The following is a 19,480-nucleotide window of genomic DNA, read 5'->3' on the forward strand; positions in this document are numbered from 1 at the left end:
CTGGTGGAAACGTTAGGGGTTGCAGGGAACGGTCCGTCGGACGGAGATTTGATTTATATGTTAATCGGCAGCCGGCTGCCACGGCCTATGTCGGAAAGTGCGCAGCCTGCCATCCTGCTCTCTTATTTGGTCGTAACAATCCTCGAAATATGCCGTATAAGTAGACACCGGTGTGTTCGTAGACGATATTGGTAAACGTTACGGGCCACTCCAAGCGCGAACATTGTCTGAGCTCTGCAAAAGTGGCGTACAGGGTGTAACAAACTGGTTAAATTTTCCAAACAAGAACGCGATTTCTGATTTCGATGATTTTTTAAAGGCGTCTCGTGTAAACGCTGAAAAATTGATCAACTTCTATGAATTTTTTTTTAAAGTACGTCTTACGTTATAATTATTTTGTAATTAGTTTGACTACTCTTGCGTCATACAGAATAATTTTTTATTTAGTTTCAATTACGTATTTCTTGACTCTATCTCGCCCATAATAAATGCATGTTTTAAATTGTATCTTCCTGGCGTAGATGATTCGATGTCCGAGGGTGGACAAAGACAAGAAAATTAACACGATTCTCTTAATCAGTATGATTGGTTTTATCGCCATTAGGAACAGAAACAATTTATTTTGAAATTTCATACTTGTTTCAGTAAATTTTTGATCGAGAAATTTATGATAAATTCAACGTAAAAATATAATTTTGGTACCGATGATGACGAGTATGTGGAATACTCGAATGGAATACTCATTAAAATTTGAGAGCCCTAATCTACCATGTATATTTTAAGATTTATCTACACCAGGCGATAAAAGGTATGTTTCCAGAAAAACGCATTTAAAGTTCAAAGTTCGGCACTGACACCGCTCCTCTGAAACATTGTTCTTCTGAAATCGCTATAACGTTGTCATTTCAATGAATTTAAGTATAATACTTGGGGGAAGTATTTTTATAAGTTTCAGTATTTTTTTTAAATGCAATAAGAAAAGAATTTATTATTTCACCAGCTTACACGAAACAGCTCCCTTAATACCTGATCAAGGTTATTATCCTAACTAGTGTTGTGCAGGTTTTACTTGGAGGTGTGCTCGTGGCTTAAATACATATGTATGTATTGAATGATTCCTGGATGTATACGGTGTCGAGGATATTGCACTGAACAATTATTTCATATACAAGTCATATTCATCTTTTTTCGACTCGAAATTAATCTATCCGCAGGTTTCATTCATTTGCAAATCAATTGACCATTACATAGATCAAATTCACCTTTTTGTACTTGTATTTTTGATGTTTCTAATGTAAGACCTAAGATCAGAGATCTTTCTCCATCTACGCTTTTTGTTCAAAATCCCACGAACGGATTATAGCACGCTTTTAGAAATTGTATACGAGTCGTTGGTGAAGCACAAGAACTGTCGCATTTCGGTAGTTTTTGTTTTGTTTTTGTAGTTCGAGTTTGATGACAACCGGCGAGGTAATCGACCGAATTTGTAAACCTTGCCGTGTTCGTAGGCCATCGAACTCGTTATTTGTTGTCGCATGGGCCATCGTATCCTTTTTGTTATATCAAATCTTAATTCCTTTGTCTCCCGAGCAGCATCGTTTGTTGGGTCATTGCCCTATGTTCAATGTGTTGAAAATAATGTAACAGTATTCTTAAATTCTTATAATGTTTTTACTGTTTTAAATTACACCTACTCATTTTTGTTATAAATGCATAAAATCTATCGACGTATCTGCTATCACATCTGACATATTCGCCTTCTGTATCAAGCCGTTGATACCGCTAACCGACTGATTATTTCACTTTACATTCCGCTTCATATTTTCGCGGGCTTCGCGACCCTACGACAATTTTATTCGCTCATTCTATCTTCTCTTTACCACTGTTGTACATTTTATTTAGTTTTATTATAATATGTCTCGGTTTTGTTACACTTTCCTGTCAATTCTCTCACACACCCTTCTTCGTCCGTTTCATCCTTCTTTCTCTGAGATTCCTTCGAGACTCATCTTGTCTCATTCGTCTTTAGTTTGCACACTTTTACTTTTTAACCCTTTCGGTCATGGAGTCATCATATAAGGACATATGTACTAAATAAATGCTTGGTGTATCTCAATTATTCTCAATAACTTAATAATAAATAGCTGCTCGCAATCAGGCCCTCCGGGCGGGTTGCTCTAGTGGGCGGCGCACAGTGGGCAATTTCGATACAATCTCTGTCAAAATCAAAGAACATTCCATAGAAATGAGATACAGCGATGATTTTTTTTTAAATTAAAGCTGAAATATTACAGAATATGGGGAAAACAGAGAGATTATGGTACGAACGTTGTTCAACCTTGAAAAAGTTCGTTAAACTTGCACAATTTCAAGAAAACTGTGTTTTATCCAATAGCACGCGTGGAAAAGTTTTTTATGACATGCTATACATCATTTTACGTAGATTTTTTCACGCCGATTTCAAATATAACTGCTGTAACTTCTTTAAATAATTCTCCTCGCATGCTATGAATTATTTATTTCCTGACATATAATATTTCCTGACATATTTATGTAAATAAATTTCCTGACACCTTGTGTCCGTGCTGCCATCTGGCGGTTCTGCTCGGTAATCGGCGCGCGATCGTCAGACCGGAGCGTACCCCGATCGGATCATATAGACATACTTTTCTACTTTATATTGGGTTGGCAAGAAAGTAATTTCGGTATTTTAAAGCGAAATAAAACCCAATTTTTTATGCAAGCAATGAACTTTCACTAATGATGACCTGAAATCGCACTTGAATCAGTTTTTGGCCGATGAGGACCAGAAGTTTTATGAGCGCAGAATTGTGAAGCTACCAGAAAGATGGCGAAAGATCATCGATAAAAAATTGGGTTTTTCATTGCACCTTAAAATACCGAAATTACTTTCTTGCCAACCCAATATATTAAGATTGATAATAATACTTCACTTACCTTTTGTTCCGAATAAAATCTTCTTGGTTTTCGTCTTCAAAAACGCACTTTTCTATCCAAACATAAAATTTTTCTCGTAACCTCAGAAAATATATACCGGTTCACGGGAGGCACACAGAGATAGCTGGAAAGAGTCCATTTGAATGTGCGTGTTTAGTTTTGTTTTGTGATAACGCAAATTGACAATAGAGGTCGACACCATTGTCAAATAGAATCTATGGTTGTGACAATATGAAAACAACGTTTACAAACAATAACATTTACCGAACTTAGATACACCAAGCATTTATTTAGTATGTCCTTATACGAGGACGCCATGACCGAAAGGGTTAATACACGATTTTTAGTTATGAAATTGAGATGGATTTGCAACTTGACCCAGATCTAATTCAAACCTTCATGTTCTTGCGAATTACTAACCAAAATCTACTTCAGGCATGGTTCGTATTAGGTCTACACGAGATCTAGGTTAGATCTAGTAATTATAGGTAAACCATGATAATCATATATCTTACAGATAGGCAAGGCAACGGAAGTTAGCTTATCTTAATTACCATCATGTCTAGATTTTCTTTAACGAGACGCATTAAAATGTTAAGCAACGACCATTATTACATTTAGACAGGTCAAACGAAGGATTATAAGAAAGGAGAACCACCAACTTGCACAAATATATAATGTTTTTTATTGAGGAAGAAATGGGAATCGTGTTTTTAAAGTTAATAAAAAGTAAGTTAATTTCTTCTGAAGTTATTACCTTTTTTTTATAAACAACAACCGCTCAGTAAAACCTTTATAACATTATACAGAGACCTGGACAGCATATTAAAAAGTGGAACCGGTGACTGGATATTTCCCGGGGTGTTCCTCCACGGCGCACAGTGGTCGATTTACTCCAAAACGTGGCCAAAAATAAAAAAAATGAATTCTCAAATCAAGAGTTTTGTATACGTGGGTTGGCTACCCTGATAGTTGGGCTGGGAAAAGGGCCTGACCCTGACCTTTCCACCTGAGCGAGAAATTCAGTCTGAAAGTGACCATCGTTCAAGTAGCAGCTACGCACAGTAAATCGTTGAGTGAGAAAAGTGCCCAGAAGTGAATATATTTGTATTAATTCCTACTAATTTTTATTCTACAATATGGAGGGTCAGTGGCGGACCAAGGCAAGTGGGGGCCCTAAGCGGTCAAAATTTCGTCCCCCCCCCCCAACAAAAAGTTTCGAGAAAACTCTCATTAAGTTATGAACAAAAAAGAAAAGTAATCAGAAATTCCATACCATAAGACATTAAATAAATTTATTAAAAAACATACATACATTTTACACATTTTTTATTTTATATGAATTTCCGTCTTGCTTTGTTTCTTGCAAATTCATGCAAGAATTTACATCCTCTTTTTCAACTTTCTCAAATTCTTCTATGAAATTATTTATAAAATTTTTTATAATGACTTCAGTAGGGTAGATCCTTTCAATAGTTCGCACTCCGCTGATTGCAGTGATTTATTAGTAGCTTTTATTCTTTGTAAAATGGTATTCCACAAATCACTATCATTAGAACGGTTTCATATTTGTCCATTTTTGTCAGGAGTGAAAGCGCCTCCACTATGGTAACTTTTTCTTCTTCTTTTGAAATACAAATTTCAGTTAAAGCCTCTTTTATATGGATGAAACCAAGTTTTATAGCTAATACAGCATCTGCTCTTGCTGACAATATGTATTTATTATTTATATTAGATTTTTTCGATTATTTTATGGAGGGTTTTTTGAACCTTTTCGGTCATTTCGAAAATCTTTAAGTTCAGATATTTTAAGAGCTCGGGGCCCCCCGCGACCGCTTAGTCCGCGTACCGTTAGATCCGCCTCTGTGGAGGGTGTCCATGGAGATAAGTAAATCATGTTTATACATTATATAAAATGTAAGCAACAATGGATAATGTAATACAATAAAATATAACAAAATTTCATACGAAAGTTTTGGAAACCTAGGAAAATAGTTATGATTTTCATCGATTTTCATTATGTGACTTGTACGCACCTTTAGTTTGTATTATCATCTAGTAGGACCAACAAAAAACGGGCACCCCGATGCACCCCAGCGGTTTTTTTTGCAATTTTTGTAATGTACTGCATGGGCTGGAAACGTGGAAACCCGCTTTTTGTGATTTAGACCTTATTTCATGGTTTAAAGTAATATTATTATAGGTCGTTGAATTCGTCTCGATACCAGTTACAATATTATGAAGTAAAAAATATATGTTAATATTTAAAAATTTGAAGTGACCTTCTTTTTTTATAAATAAAAGATTCTCTTTTAAATTTTTTATATTGAAATTTGTAGAAAAGTGAATACTGATCAACTTTTATTGGAAACATGTTTTTGTCAGATGAAACCTATTTGAAAAATCGTGTTAAAATACCGCGTATCGCGCTTGTTCCTTCGCACGGAGGGTTTTACGACGGACCGTATTTCTATTGTGTATATTTAACTAGTTTAAGTGACCGTGCTTCTTTTTTGGGGCATCTTTTGTATTGGAAAAACCGAAAAAGTACCGGTATTTATTACGATTTCGGTAGAATATCGGTTATACCGAAACCGGTATTTTAACGATTTCAAGCATTTACTGCTAGTTTCTTTGTCATTTCAGCTTCGACGTTTTCTGTTTCTGTATCCATCTTTCTTCGTTGATCTCTTTTGTTTTCAAATTCTATTTCTCGCCTTCCGTATTGTCTTTTATGTCTCTTTTCTACTCTTCAGCTTCCGGTGTCAGAATTGTAGAAATTTCCAGAATGGAACTTTTTTTGTTTTAATAAAGGATCATTTACACGGCGAGTTCCAAATAATATTTTCAGTTATTGAAGTACTATGATATCTAAGAAATTTAGAAGTCCTTATCAATTAACGGACCATAAAAAAGGAACGCTTCAAAATTTGATATATGTATTCAGGAGAAAGTGGTTGAAAGTTAACAGAACTGAAGTAAGATTTTACCAACAGATCCGATCAATGGCTGAACGGTTCCCTGACATTTCATCTAATTTATAACCATTCTTCAAAACATATTTACAACAAGAATTTCTTCTTCTACAATTTAATAATTAGCCGGCTACTTGTGTTCTTTATATAATTTGATATTAGATTCACATTTAACAAGATAAAAAATATATCTTGAGGTATCAAATTTCAGCTGTATTTACCATAATACTTTCTTAAATCAAAGAAAGATTTGATTTTTGGCCACGTTTTGGAGTAAATCGACCACTGTGCGGCGCGGCGCACAGTAGGCCAAACTCTAGGGGCTGGCGAACGGTTTGATTACTCCCTCCTATAGCATGCGGTTCACTTCCTCGTCGATGACGGCCTGCGTGACCGGGTTCCACAGTATGTACCGTTGTTTGACGGGTTCGGCAGTGCTTGGACAGGTGTGTGGGGCCCCGGGTGGCTTCGAGCCAGGGTAGCGTCTTCTCAACGAATTTCCGGAGTCGGTGCTTTGGCTCCTCGGTGCACCCTGTTTCTTCCTATAGGGGAAAGCCCACCACCGCGCACCGGTGGGGCCCGAGAAGGAGGATGGCTCTCAGTGCTTGCATTGACTTGCGTTGACCCCCAGTAGCACTGCTCGGGAAAGCGTGGGGAGAACTGGGCAGGTCAGTTGAATGGCTCGCTCGCCGACCTTGAGGGCGACTTCGAGTTCGCACCAGATTTGGGCAAAATGTAATTTCAATTACAATTACAATTACTTACCAATTACTGTAATTTGGAATTGCAGAAATACAATTACAATTACATGTAATTGTAATTTTATTTCTCCAATTCCCAAGTAATTTTAATGTAAATACAAGTAATTGTAACTGTTAGTTGCAATTACAAGTAATTGTAACTGGTCGTTGCAATTCTTTTCCAAACAGACGACGCTCGCGCGTGAACACTCACACACCGCTAGGGTACTCTCACACACCGCTAGACCATGTATACGTACGCGAGGATTGCAAGGATCCGGGATTCCACTTCTGATTTCTCGATAATGCAAAGATGGGGTTTTTTAGTAGTCAAAATCGCTAGATGAAAGATTAATCTAGGCCATTGTTTGCCTCAAAAGTCCTTCTTTTACGTTTCCGAGCAATGGTTTTGCAATATTCGGCTGCATGTTGCCCGTCAGATGACGCTGCAGTCACGCCGGCGTAGTAGCCTCTCCGACGGACAACATGCGGCCAAATATTGTAAAACCATTGCTCGGAAACGTAAAAGAAGGACTTTTAAGGCAAACAATGGCCTAGATTAATCTTTCATCTAGCGATTTTGACTACTAAAAAACCCCGTCTTTGCATTATCGAAAAATCAGTAGTGGAATCCCGGACCCTTGCAATCCTCGCGTACGTATACATGGTCTAGCGGTGTGTGAGTGTTCACACGCGAGCGTCGTCTGTTTGGAAAGGAATTGCAACTACCAGTTACAATTACTCGTAATTGCATAAAAATTACTTGGGAATTGCAGAAATAAAATTACAATTACATGTAATTGTAATTGGTAATTGCAATTACTTTGTCTCAACCAGTAATTGTGAAAGAAGTAATTGCAATTAGTTAACACAATTACAGTAATTGTAATTGAGTCTATCAATTGCTTCGGTGTAATTGTTCTTTTAAACCACTAATTTTTATGTTTTGGACCATTTCACTGTTTTCTTATTGTAATTATAGTCCACTTTTGTACATGTAATTGAAGATGTAATTAATTACTCATGTAATTATTTCCTGCCCAACTCTGGTTCGCACCTGAGGGCCACGGAGGATCTGTCGGCGATGCGAACGGTCAGGTTTTCTGGCCGGGTGTGGACGCCCTGGTTCTGGCACCATTCGGCAGCGTCTTGTCGGAGGTATGCTCGGGTGGTCCCGGTGTCTACTAAGGCTGCGTACTGTCTGCCACCTTCAGTGTTTCCGTCTGAACACATCTACAAATCATATCTACAAATTTGAAAAAAGGAGAATTAAAAAATTAGTAAACAATCAATCATTTAAAAATATTCCATTCGATACGTTACCCTTCGTTCATAATAATCCAGCCTTGTTTTAAATGTGAGTACTTTGATCAAGGAACAGTGTTTTTTGAATGATGACGAACAATGAAGTCGACATGGCATATATACGGGATGGTTGGCGTCATATTTTGGAAAACCCAAGGATTCTAAATTCACACCGCGTATTCCCATCTTTCGTAGGATATCTGTTTCCCAAAACCCACCCATATACGCTATAACAGGATCTTCATAATCGCATACAAAATGTTGAATAACTATATGTTCATCACCCTGTTCGTATCTTTCAAAACCAAAATCATTAAAAGGAATCCCATGTATAGAATTGGTAGCATGCAATATAGTGCTTCTATCGGTCTCAGATGAATCATACATTGCGGGGCCCATACGAAATTCGGCCAACACATAGGAACCATCGCGAACATTTATTATAGCCAATTCCTTGCATAAAAATTTGTCCGCAATAATAAATCCGTTCATATCCATTATATGGGTGATGTGAGACATCTTAATGAAATAATAAAAAAATTGCTAAAAAATGAAAAAACAATTTTTATTTTTTACTTACCGTTGAATAGAGTGAAGTGAAAATTCACAGTCGTCGAAATGCCGAATAGAGTGAATTCGCTACGAAAACGATGCATTCAGTACTTAGCACGTTCACGATATAATTTCGTGTTGAGCGTGAAGAGCAATTTATAATTAATCTACAACCCTACCACTCAGTACTCCATTCTATCTCGAGAAAAACCGTTAAATGAAAAAAGAGACTCTCTCTCTCTCTGTCTGTCTGTCTGTCTGTCTCTCTCTCTAGCGAAAAAACCAAAATACGTCAGATCCGTGGATTAGAAAAGATAATAAAATATAACGATCTCTCTTCATCATTAGAAGATAAAGAAAAGGGAAATGGTGGTTGGACGGGAGAAACAATCTCCGAGCACAATAAAGCAAACGATAAAATAAAGATAAAAAATAAAAAAAGGAGTCTTCCGCAAGTATGATAAGAGATAAGCACTTCGATGTCCCCCTGTGACCTCGCTGAGTGAGGTTACCTCATCCCTGAGTCACCGAATTAGGCCGGTGAATTAGAAACGCTGAATTAGAACCGGCCTGATCAACCTACTATCGAATCAAAGATACAGTGATTCCCCCTAATATTCGGACACTCTTAAAAAGACGATTACTTTTTTAATGTTGGACCATACGATTAGACCTTTTTTGACAAGTTAGAATAATTGGTTTGCTACACAAAGTGTAACAATTTTTCATAAAAATTGCAACTTGTCGGAATTGCAGAGAAAATACTAAAAGCTGTATTTTGCAACGTTTTTATGTGGGCTTATATGGAAAATTTAGAGAACACGTTTCGTAGATCGTCCAGCTAGGTAAAATAAAAGAAGTGTAACTGCAATTAAAAAGTAAGGATTTGCGTAAAAATAAATCTGTAAATTTATTGAAATCGTAATACACTCCTCAAAAGAATTAAGAGATCACTTGTGCGAACCCGAAAAATTGCTCCCACTTTACGTGATCATAACTCCGTCAAAAATTATTGTATCGATATTGTTAAACAATGGTTTGAAAGCCTGAAACCTCTAGTTTCAGATACTCTGTTTCAAATTGTTGCTATGTTGGTTTTTTACAAAGTTGTAGCGAGATGAAGACAACAGTGACGGTTAACAAAAATTTTTTGCAACGTTGGAACATCACACGGGGAGCAACAAACTTTTTTGATAAATCGTGTTAACATCACTTGGAAGGGCTACCTTTCCTGTGTAAATTGTGTGGTTCTTGAATATTGTGCGAGTTTTTTTATTCGGGTTATACAATTGAAGTAAGTATGGGCTTTTTAACTTTAACTGGCTGCAGAAAGCGAAAAAATCATCGTGGAATCTTGTGCAAAAAAGCAATAGAAAGAGCATTTCTTTCTCTTCAAGGCACTCCTTTCGTTTTTTCAATTTCATTAACATTTCGATGTACCAGGTGTTTCTGAAAATATGCTTAAGAAATGCACAATTTCCATTTTTTCTTTAACTCGCTATATCTCGGCGAGAAATGATCATAATGCCATGATCCGAACGTCAGATTGAAGCAGAGATTATGCCGATTCGATTGAGTATACCCCATGAACTCGGTGCGACAATTTTTTATCTATGGCAGCTGTGTTTGAAAAGTTAGTGCTTCGCAGAAATTAGCGCGCCACGTACATCGACTGTCTGACATCTCTGAATACGCTACCGCCGCGCCGCACAGTGGGCAAATTTGACCTAACTCGATTCAAAATCAAAGAACTTTCGATAGAAATGAGATAGAGCGATGAATTTTTTAAAATTAAAGCTGAAACTTTGCGGAATATGGGAAAAATAGGAAGATTACGGTACGAACGGCTTTTAACCTTGAGAAAATTCGTTAAACATGTAGAATTTCAAGAAAGTGTGGTTTCGTCAGTACCACGCGCGGAAAAAATTTTTTTTGAACATGCTGTATACCATTTCCCATAGATTTTTTCACGCTGATTTCAAATCTGGTCTCAAAATTTGTGTGAAAACAAATTTAAGAAATGTACATCGCATTTTACAAGGAAGCAAACATATTAAACGGAAGAAATTAAAACAACAGCCACCCTTAGTGGAGAAACACGAAGCAGCAGGACTGAAGTTCGCTTGTGAACACATCCACTGGATGAAAAACTGGAAAAAAGTCATTTTTAGTGTCGAGAAAAAATTCAATCTAGATGGCCCTGACGGCTGGGCCTACTACTTTCATGATTGCAGAAAGGAAGAACTTCATTTATGTTGCTATCAAATGGGTGGTGGGGGATGGGTGGCTAATGACCTAGATGTTGATGCGACCTTAAATAAATAATTGAAAAAAAAAAAAAAAATGGGTGGTGGCAGTGTTATAGTATGGGCCGCTATTGGTTACTATGGAAAAACAGAAATGAACTTTTTATCAGGTCGGATGAATACTAATAAATATATTGAACTAATAGCAGATCAGTTAAACAAGCCTGCAGCTCGTATCACGCGCTGTCACTATATTTTTCAACAGGATAATACAGCAATCCATACTGCAAAATCTGTGAAACAATCCATTCTTCAAAAAATATTAATATTTTGGAATGGCCCGCTCGTTCTCCCGATTTAAATATTATAGAAAATGTGTGGGGAGATTTGTCAAGACGATTCTACGCGAATGGGAGATAATATAATAACGTAAATGAACCAAAAGAAAGTATAAATCACAATTGGACACATTTAGAACAAAAACAAATCATAAAGTTATATAAAACTATCCGAAAGCTATTACTAGACGTAATTCAATTCAAAGGAGGTATCACAAAGTATTAATTTTGTATTTTTATTTGATAATCAAACATTTTTCTGTTAGTGTCTTATACTTTTGTCGAAGCAATGTCAGTCCGTGTTCACATATCTTTCTTTAATTTTGCTGTGGTACGCGATACAATCCTAAGATTTTACATGTTTACTTTGGAAATAGTATGTAATATACAGGATACAACGGAGTGTACATTTTCTACCTTTAAATATAAGAAATTTAAAAATATGCTAGGTGTCTTATTATTTTGTCGAGGACTGTACATTACCGCGTGCTTGTGCTACCACCTATAGCGACTCTGCTCGGTAAGCGGCGGGTGCCCGTCATTACACACTAACATGGCGGCGCACCTACCTCTCAAAAACATTGCAAATTCTACAGGATCGAAACTTCGATTTCTCAGATCTCCTCATTCAAATCTATTGGATTACATACCAAATAGATAATAGCACTGTCCAACAAATTTCAACTTTTTAAAAGTATTTCGATTGCCACTGGTGACAACTCATGTCGGGGGCGAAGATATTTTGCTTTCTGGTTCGAAGAAAACGTCGACCATGCAAACTTCACACGGGGGTTTCTCAAGATAAAAGTCTGCTCTTTCGCGTGGTATAGTTCAATTTTTCGCTGGACCCTTATTTTTTGAGATAAATTCGAAAATATCCGCAAAAATTGGTGCAAAAGTGGTGCATCTCCGTCTTTAATCATTGTTTAAACATGTTTAAACAATCATAATGTATTATTATTGGATATCACTGTATTCGGGAAAGTCTACAGAATCTTTTGCTGTAAAGAACAATTCAATATCTTTTATAATAACATCGCAATATTTGTTTAAAGTTGAAAAATATGTCTTTTTTTTAAACTCCATTTTCTCAAAAACTGGACGTATAGGAAAAAAATTAAAACCAAATTCGGCATCAGCGCGGAAAACTCTACAAGAATGGCATAGTGGGAATCGAAATACTTTTTGGCTGTTGGACAGTGTAGTTTATAGGAGAAAGGCAAAAATTTTTGGTCATTCAATCACTCAGTGGTCCGGATCGAAGAAGTTGGTGTCATTTTATTATAACATTTGAACTATTAGAGATATCGCAATGAAACTTTCACCAAAAATATTTAAAAAATAGTAATTCTTACCCAGAGATAATTAAATATTTTTTTCATTTGTTAAACAATAATTTGTACTAACTTTTCATTGATATTTTTTATTAAAAAATCAATTGTTCAAATATAGTTTTTCAACCTTTTTTCACTTGTTGTGACCAATAATTTTTAGTGTTGGTCTTAATCTTTAACACATAAAAGAATGCTTTCCTGTGTAAAAAAAAGAAATATTTTAAATACATATTGCGACTTAAATAGCACTAACATTATATCCAGTCAATATTACCACAAATAAAAAAGTAAGCTAATAAAATAAACATACCATAATTTGTCTTTCGTGATGATCTATAATGATCGATTGCATTAATTAATTAATAACCTCTAAAAATAAGAATTAAAAATAAGCTCTACTGCCTCAGGATTCAGTATTTTAGGATTTCTTTTACATGTTAATCTTGTGCAGTCAGCGGCAATATTAAGTGGACACTCTTCAAAATCGCATAACTTTTTAAAAATTGGTCGAAAGGACTTGAATTTTTTAAAGATGTTAAACCGACTAGTTTTCTAGAGAATAAGTGAACGAAAAATTATTAAGATTGCAATTGGTAGGAATCATTTTAAAAATGATGTTTTGACAACTTTTTTATCTGGGCCTGTAACGATAATTTAAAAAATGCGTTTTATAGATTTCGGTAACTTATATGGTCAACATTGCAATGAGCTACATACGTTTAAAGATGAGAGCTTAAGGGTGAAAGTCGCAGATTTTCAGCCTATCCAGGGCATTTCGCCCTTACGTGATCAACTTTAAACGTTTTTTTCGATGAAATTTTCAATATGTATATATGTTACCGAAATCTATAAAACGCATTTCTTAAATTATCGTTACAGGCTCAGATAAAAAAGTTGAAAAAACATCATTTTTAAAATTTTGTATGATTTCTAACAATTGCAATCTTAATAAATTTTTGATTACTTATTCTCTAGCGAATTAGCCGGTCTAACATCTTAAGAAAATTCAAGTCCTGTGGACCAATTTTTAAGAAGTTATGCGATTTTTAAGTGTGTCCACTTAATATTGTCGTTGACTGTAATTGTGACATGTACGGGTCAGATGTTAAAAAAGATAAAAAGAAATACAGCGAAAACGCCAAGAAACTCTCATCATTCGTTTCGTTATATTTTTTAAAAATAAAAGTGACCATCGAAGTTAATGTACATATATATCTTTACTCTATTTATCTCTTATAATGTTATTGCAAAAACGTTGGTACTTGGAAAGACATTTGATCAGTCATACGAGCCTATTTTACGCAAGCGAAACTCGTCGCGAAGTAACATTGACAGCTTTGAACAATGATAAGTTGCAAAGTAGGACGAGGTAGGACAACTTTCTATATATCGTTGAATTTGTCTTTCCATGCTCTATAACCATGTGCAAATAACGTACAAGGTCATTGTAGAAGAAAGTTCCGCAACATTGAAATTTCGAAAATTGGATTTCAAAAAAAATTTTTTTTTCAGCATTATATTTACTTCGTCTAACAATACAACTTTTGTTTCACACATTTTTTCATATATTTATTAATAACAAAAATATTGAAATAACGTAATCACTACACGCAGTTAGGGTTGCCATAATCTATAATACCTTTTATTTACAATTATATACATTTATATTGTGACGCTCGAAATATGATTAAAACTTAACCTATACACGATATACCAAATTATTCGAAAAAACACTTAATGTAAATTAAAATAATATATAAAATTTGTTAATATACGTCGTCTGAAAAGCAGGATTTATTTACATCCGGATACCCCGTTGTCGGTACTCTTCTAAAATTTGTAAAATATTTTGTTTATTTTCTTCGTCTCTTGTTAATAAGGCATTATATTCCGATATTAACTTTACACCCCGCTCTGCAGTATCGTTACCGCTGTTCAAATTTTTAACTATTTTTAGACCTGTTTTATACGTTTCCTCGTTTTCCCAGACTGACGGCTCTTTCTGCAAAAAATCTGTAGATATAGTGAATCTATTAAAAAATTTTCGGCTTTCTGCACAAATGAAACTTTCTATGCCGATATTGGCAAGATTATGTATATTTTTTAGAGAAACTTTTTTCGAAGAAAATGTTACTTCATCGTTCTCCAAACTTTCTACCATAAGCTTCCTTTTGTCACATGACACACCAGCGTCAAAAAAACATAATGCTGCACATTCTGGTGTTAAGTACCACAAATGCCCCCCAAATTTATGTAATCCTATTCGGCTTACGTTTACATCAATTTTTTTGTAGTCGTCAAGCTGTTTTAAAAATTCTAAATCTTGACGTGGTGCTATAGCTGGAATCGGAGCATTAAACCATGCTTCTATGTATAAATTCGCCAGAAATATACATATGTCTCTAATTCCTACAATATTTTCGCTGCTTATTGATACTTCGTCGCGGAATAAATATATTTTTAGTATATATATGGCTTTAGCCATCCATCTAGCATGGTGTACAGCTCCAGGAATATCTTGCCAATATCGGCATAGAAAGTTTCATTTGTGCAGAAAGCCGAAAATTTTTTAATAGATTCACTATATCTACAGATTTTTTGCAGAAAGAGCCGTCAGTCTGGGAAAACGAGGAAACGTATAAAACAGGTCTAAAAATAGTTAAAAATTTGAACAGCGGTAACGATACTGCAGAGCGGGGTGTAAAGTTAATATCGGAATATAATGCCTTATTAACAAGAGACGAAGAAAATAAACAAAATATTTTACAAATTTTTACCCCGACAATTGATTACCCCGACAACGGGGTATCCGGATGTAAATAAATCCTGCTTTTCAGACGACGTATATTAACAAATTTTATATATTATTTTAATTTACATTAAGTGTTTTTTCGAATAATTTGGTATATCGTGTATAGGTTAAGTTTTAATAATATTTCGAGCGTCACAATATAAATGTATATAATTGTAAATAAAAGGTATTATAGATTATGGCAACCCTAACTGCGTGTAGTGATTACGTTATTTCAATATTTTTGTTATTAATAAATATATGAAAAAATGTGTGAAACAAAAGTTGTATTGTTAGACGAAGTAAATATAATGCTGAAAAAAAAATTTTTTTTGAAATCCAATTTTCGAAATTTCAATGTTGCGGAACTTTCTTCTACAATGACCTTGTACGTTATTTGCACATGGTTATAGAGCATGGAAAGACAAATTCAACGATATATAGAAACGTATATTTACGATTTACTATAATGGAGAAAATCAAGTTTCAAAAATAAACAATTTTCAAGCGCACTGCGGCATGGGTTCCCATTGTCCGATCGAGTTGAAATTTTGCACATATCATTTTTTCACCAAGTGTCATATTTTAGGGAAGTAAGGCCAAAAAAATTCGAAAGTTGAAAAATAAGGACCACCATAATAATTATATACGGGAAAGAATGCTGAAAATGATCCAATTTGTTATAAAACAAGACTTCTCATGGTTCTCTAGATATTCCTTGTCAAATGCAAAAAATTTTGCCAATTTTTTGATTTCATTGAATATTAATTTTTAACATATTGTGAAGAATAACTTTTAGTGTCGATATTAATTTTGTAACACAAAAGAGTGCACTTCATCGTAAACAAAAAAAAAAAAGAAATATTAAGTGGTGTGATCAGGGCACCTCGAAGAAGAGAAGCAATTTTCTTGCTGAAAAGTACTATCTCTCTAAATGTCTACCTTTAAGTATTCGACCTAATTATTGGGTATGGGAATAAGTTTCCGCCCCTTTTTTGTTGAGAAAAAGCGTATAAACAATTCCCATAGCGTGAAAACGTTTTCCAACAGTAGATCGATCGACGTTTAATTCAATTGACAGTTCTGCAAGTGTTTGACGTGGATTTCCATCAAGTAATGCTGGGAAATCGGTATCTTCGAATTTTTTGGCACACCATCGCAATCTTTGCCCTTACGCCGAAATCATGTATTTAATGGAGCATCGCGTCCCCGTAAATATATAATAAATATGTACAGTAAATATATAACACCTTTCTTTAAAACAAAATAATGCAACGTGACTTCCCGCAAATGCTGCTTACTTGCAACAAAAGTCGACATTCTTCACGCGAAAAATTGACTGCTGTCCACGCTCGGATCAATTGCCACTAACTGCGTTTTGAAGCTTATTGTTAGACATGGAGCTTTTAAAAACATATACTACGTTCCATTTAATACGCGATCGGTACTTAAGTACATTTCCAAAAGGGCGGAAACTTATTACCATACCCAATACAATTCTTGGTAAAGTGCATTAATGTTTTCATTTTCGAAGTTGATTGACGTTTAAGAAGCAATACAAATTTGTTATAAATCGATATGAGAAAGTTGACTTTTTAGCTAAATGACACCAACTTCTTCGATCCGGACCACTGTGTGGCAGTGCGAAACTTGGAAGGACTACGTGATATCTCTACTTACACGTCTTCCGCAATTGTCCGAATCGTTTAACGAAGACCGCATGGAGCGGAGCGATGTAGTGACGCTGAGCTGCTCTCTGGATCGTTCTCGCCAGAACCTTAGCGTAAGAGTGGGGTCCGCAACCTGTGCCATCAAGAGTGGGGTCTCGCAGATCCCCCTGCGCCCTGATCAGTACAAACTTCCGATGCGGACGTTCGAAAGTATTCCTTCAAAGATCGGGCGCCCGTGAGCAGCGTCTCTATGGAATGTTTCAGCGGAGCTTCAATGGGCTACAAGATCACAAGTTTGGCTTCCGCCTCGTTCCTCGTTAAATAATTGCTGAAAGAATTTCTATTAGAGGAGGTCTCGCGGAATAGAGGACTCAGAAGGCCGCCGCGCCGTGGAGAAAAAGCGAACGAAGACGAGCACCGATTGGAAAGCTGGGGTCCGGTCGAAAACTAATTAATTAGCAATGAGCCAGAGATGCCGGCGGAATTTCTGCCACTAGAACTATGAAACTCCAGCAATTTCTCCGGGACGTCGTTTTCGGTGATCCTGCTCGCGGAGAGGGGCCGTCGGAGCGGCGAATTAAAAGTTTCCACGGCGCGAAACGTCAGCTGGAAAATTAATCGACATTTGAGAGGAATGCCGCCTTAGAATTCCGGAACGCAACGGTTCGAGTGTTGTCGATCGCGTGGAGCTCGCTCCCTTCGAAAGAACACCGATTAACGAGATATCGTTCGACTATTCTAATCTCGAACGCAATTAGATGGGAAATCTTATCTGGTCGCGAATGCTTGACGTGTCCTAAATGCGTTAATCCAAAATTTTTCGTGATAAAGGATTTATCTGCGTCCGAATGCACCGAACGGATCGAACGAACTACGGTTTTAACAATGAGAAGTAGATCTTCGATAGTTGATCATAATCAACGGTAGTTGAACAAGCATGATGACTTGATAATTTGTTTAAAAGATTAAGGTGATAACGACACGCGCTCGAGGCGGAAGGCGAACACGATTGCAACATATTCCTTTAACGTTGCTGTCATTTACTCGAATTTTTCAACAGAACTCAATAAGTATGTTTGATTCGCATCTTGTGATTGAGTTTGACGGAATCGAACTAATTATTACATAGTTACATACTTATCGATCTTGAGTGCGAGATATGTCTGATAAATGGTGTAGGTATCTCTGATAACCAGCGGCGATTGCGATAAAGAGAATAAAAAGTGAATCCATGCAAAATGAACGGTAGATTAATCGGAAGGCAGTCGATTCAGGGATTAACGTGACGCAGAGCGTTAATCTAGTCGGTAGCTGTCCACGGTTGGGGAACGTGTCGAACGAAAATGGGATAGGATTCCTGAAAGCCTGATCCTGAGACAAAGGACACGGAACGGAGAATGTTACGTTCTGATGAGTCGTGCGCTTTGTACGTACCGCTGGGTATTCCTAGGGTAATTAAATCTTGTAGCTACGAAGAGAGGAAACACAATTTGGGAATGAGGCGAACGGTAATGTTTCTCGGTGTTTCGCCGAGCGGGTCTGATAAAAAAAGATGAAAAGAAACCTCGCAAAAGCGTTGCGAAGGAAAGCCCGGAATTAAAAGGAAATTCGATTCAACGTCGGAATTGAAAGCAGCGTTTCTGCTCGCGCCGTATTTTCGGATTCGCACGGCTGAATGGAGAATAAAAATGTGTCATCGACCCACAGCGTTCGGCGGGTAACGATGATTTGTTTTCTATTTATAATCGAAAATATCGTGTCGATCGTTCTTACGAAAGAGAGCGCGACGCTCGATTGCGATACAGATCAGAGTGATTAATAAAACGCGTGACTAAACCGGATCGGACGCAACAGACAGGGATTCGTTGACAATGGACAAAGCCCGGGAGACACATTACACAATTGACATTCAGAACAGTCGCGAGCTAATGCCTGTTGCCGATCTGTTTCGCTTTATTGCATTGAATTCGTACCGCAACATAAGCCGATCGCTGCTGATCCATATATTTCCTGACAAAATCTCTAAATCAGCGCAGCCGATTAACCCTCAAAACCCTTCTAACGGCCAATCGCCGAGGAATGATTGGTCCCTGGTTACTAATAATGTTCCGCTTAGACACACTAGCTCCGCTGTGGGTCGTAAATCTGTTTAAATTAGTCGTTTGAGCAGATATCTTGAAAAATATTTCAATATACAGTTAATCGAAAAAGTCTCCCTGTAAAGCAAAGACGAACTTGTAGAAAACGGTCGTCCCCTCAGATTTCAATGAGATTTAGATATCGTCAAGATCATAATTTTGAACAACATTTCCCTTTATGGTTTTTGGCGGTTGCCTTTAGATTACGAGATATACGCAAAAAACTTTACTTTTAAATCCATTTGCCGATGTGCTACCTTCTCTCCGATTTCAATGACCTTGCAATATGTATACAAGGCCACCATTCTGAACAACATTTCCCTTTAAAGTTTTTCACGATTGGTTACAGTTTACGCGAAATGTTTGCAAGAAACATTATTTATATAGATCCATTGGTCGATGAGCTACCTCCTCTCCGATTTCAATGACCTTC

The 19,480-nt window shown here is 36.4% G+C and overlaps 1 protein-coding gene across 1 annotated transcript in view; it reads right to left on the reverse strand.

Annotated features, from left to right (window-relative positions):
• LOC143219196 (uncharacterized) overlaps positions 1-17,004 on the reverse strand; it is a 41,429-nt gene extending 24,425 nt beyond the window's left edge. The window contains exon 1 of the mRNA XM_076445131.1: positions 16,920-17,004. The gene's annotated coding sequence lies outside the window, so the exon portion shown is untranslated. The remainder of the gene's footprint in view (positions 1-16,919) is intronic.
• Between the last annotated feature and the right edge of the window lie 2,476 nt (positions 17,005-19,480).

The sequence above is a fragment of the Lasioglossum baleicum genome, chromosome 2 (genome assembly GCF_051020765.1).
Source record: "Lasioglossum baleicum chromosome 2, iyLasBale1, whole genome shotgun sequence".
Lineage (NCBI taxonomy): Eukaryota > Metazoa > Arthropoda > Insecta > Hymenoptera > Halictidae > Lasioglossum > Lasioglossum baleicum.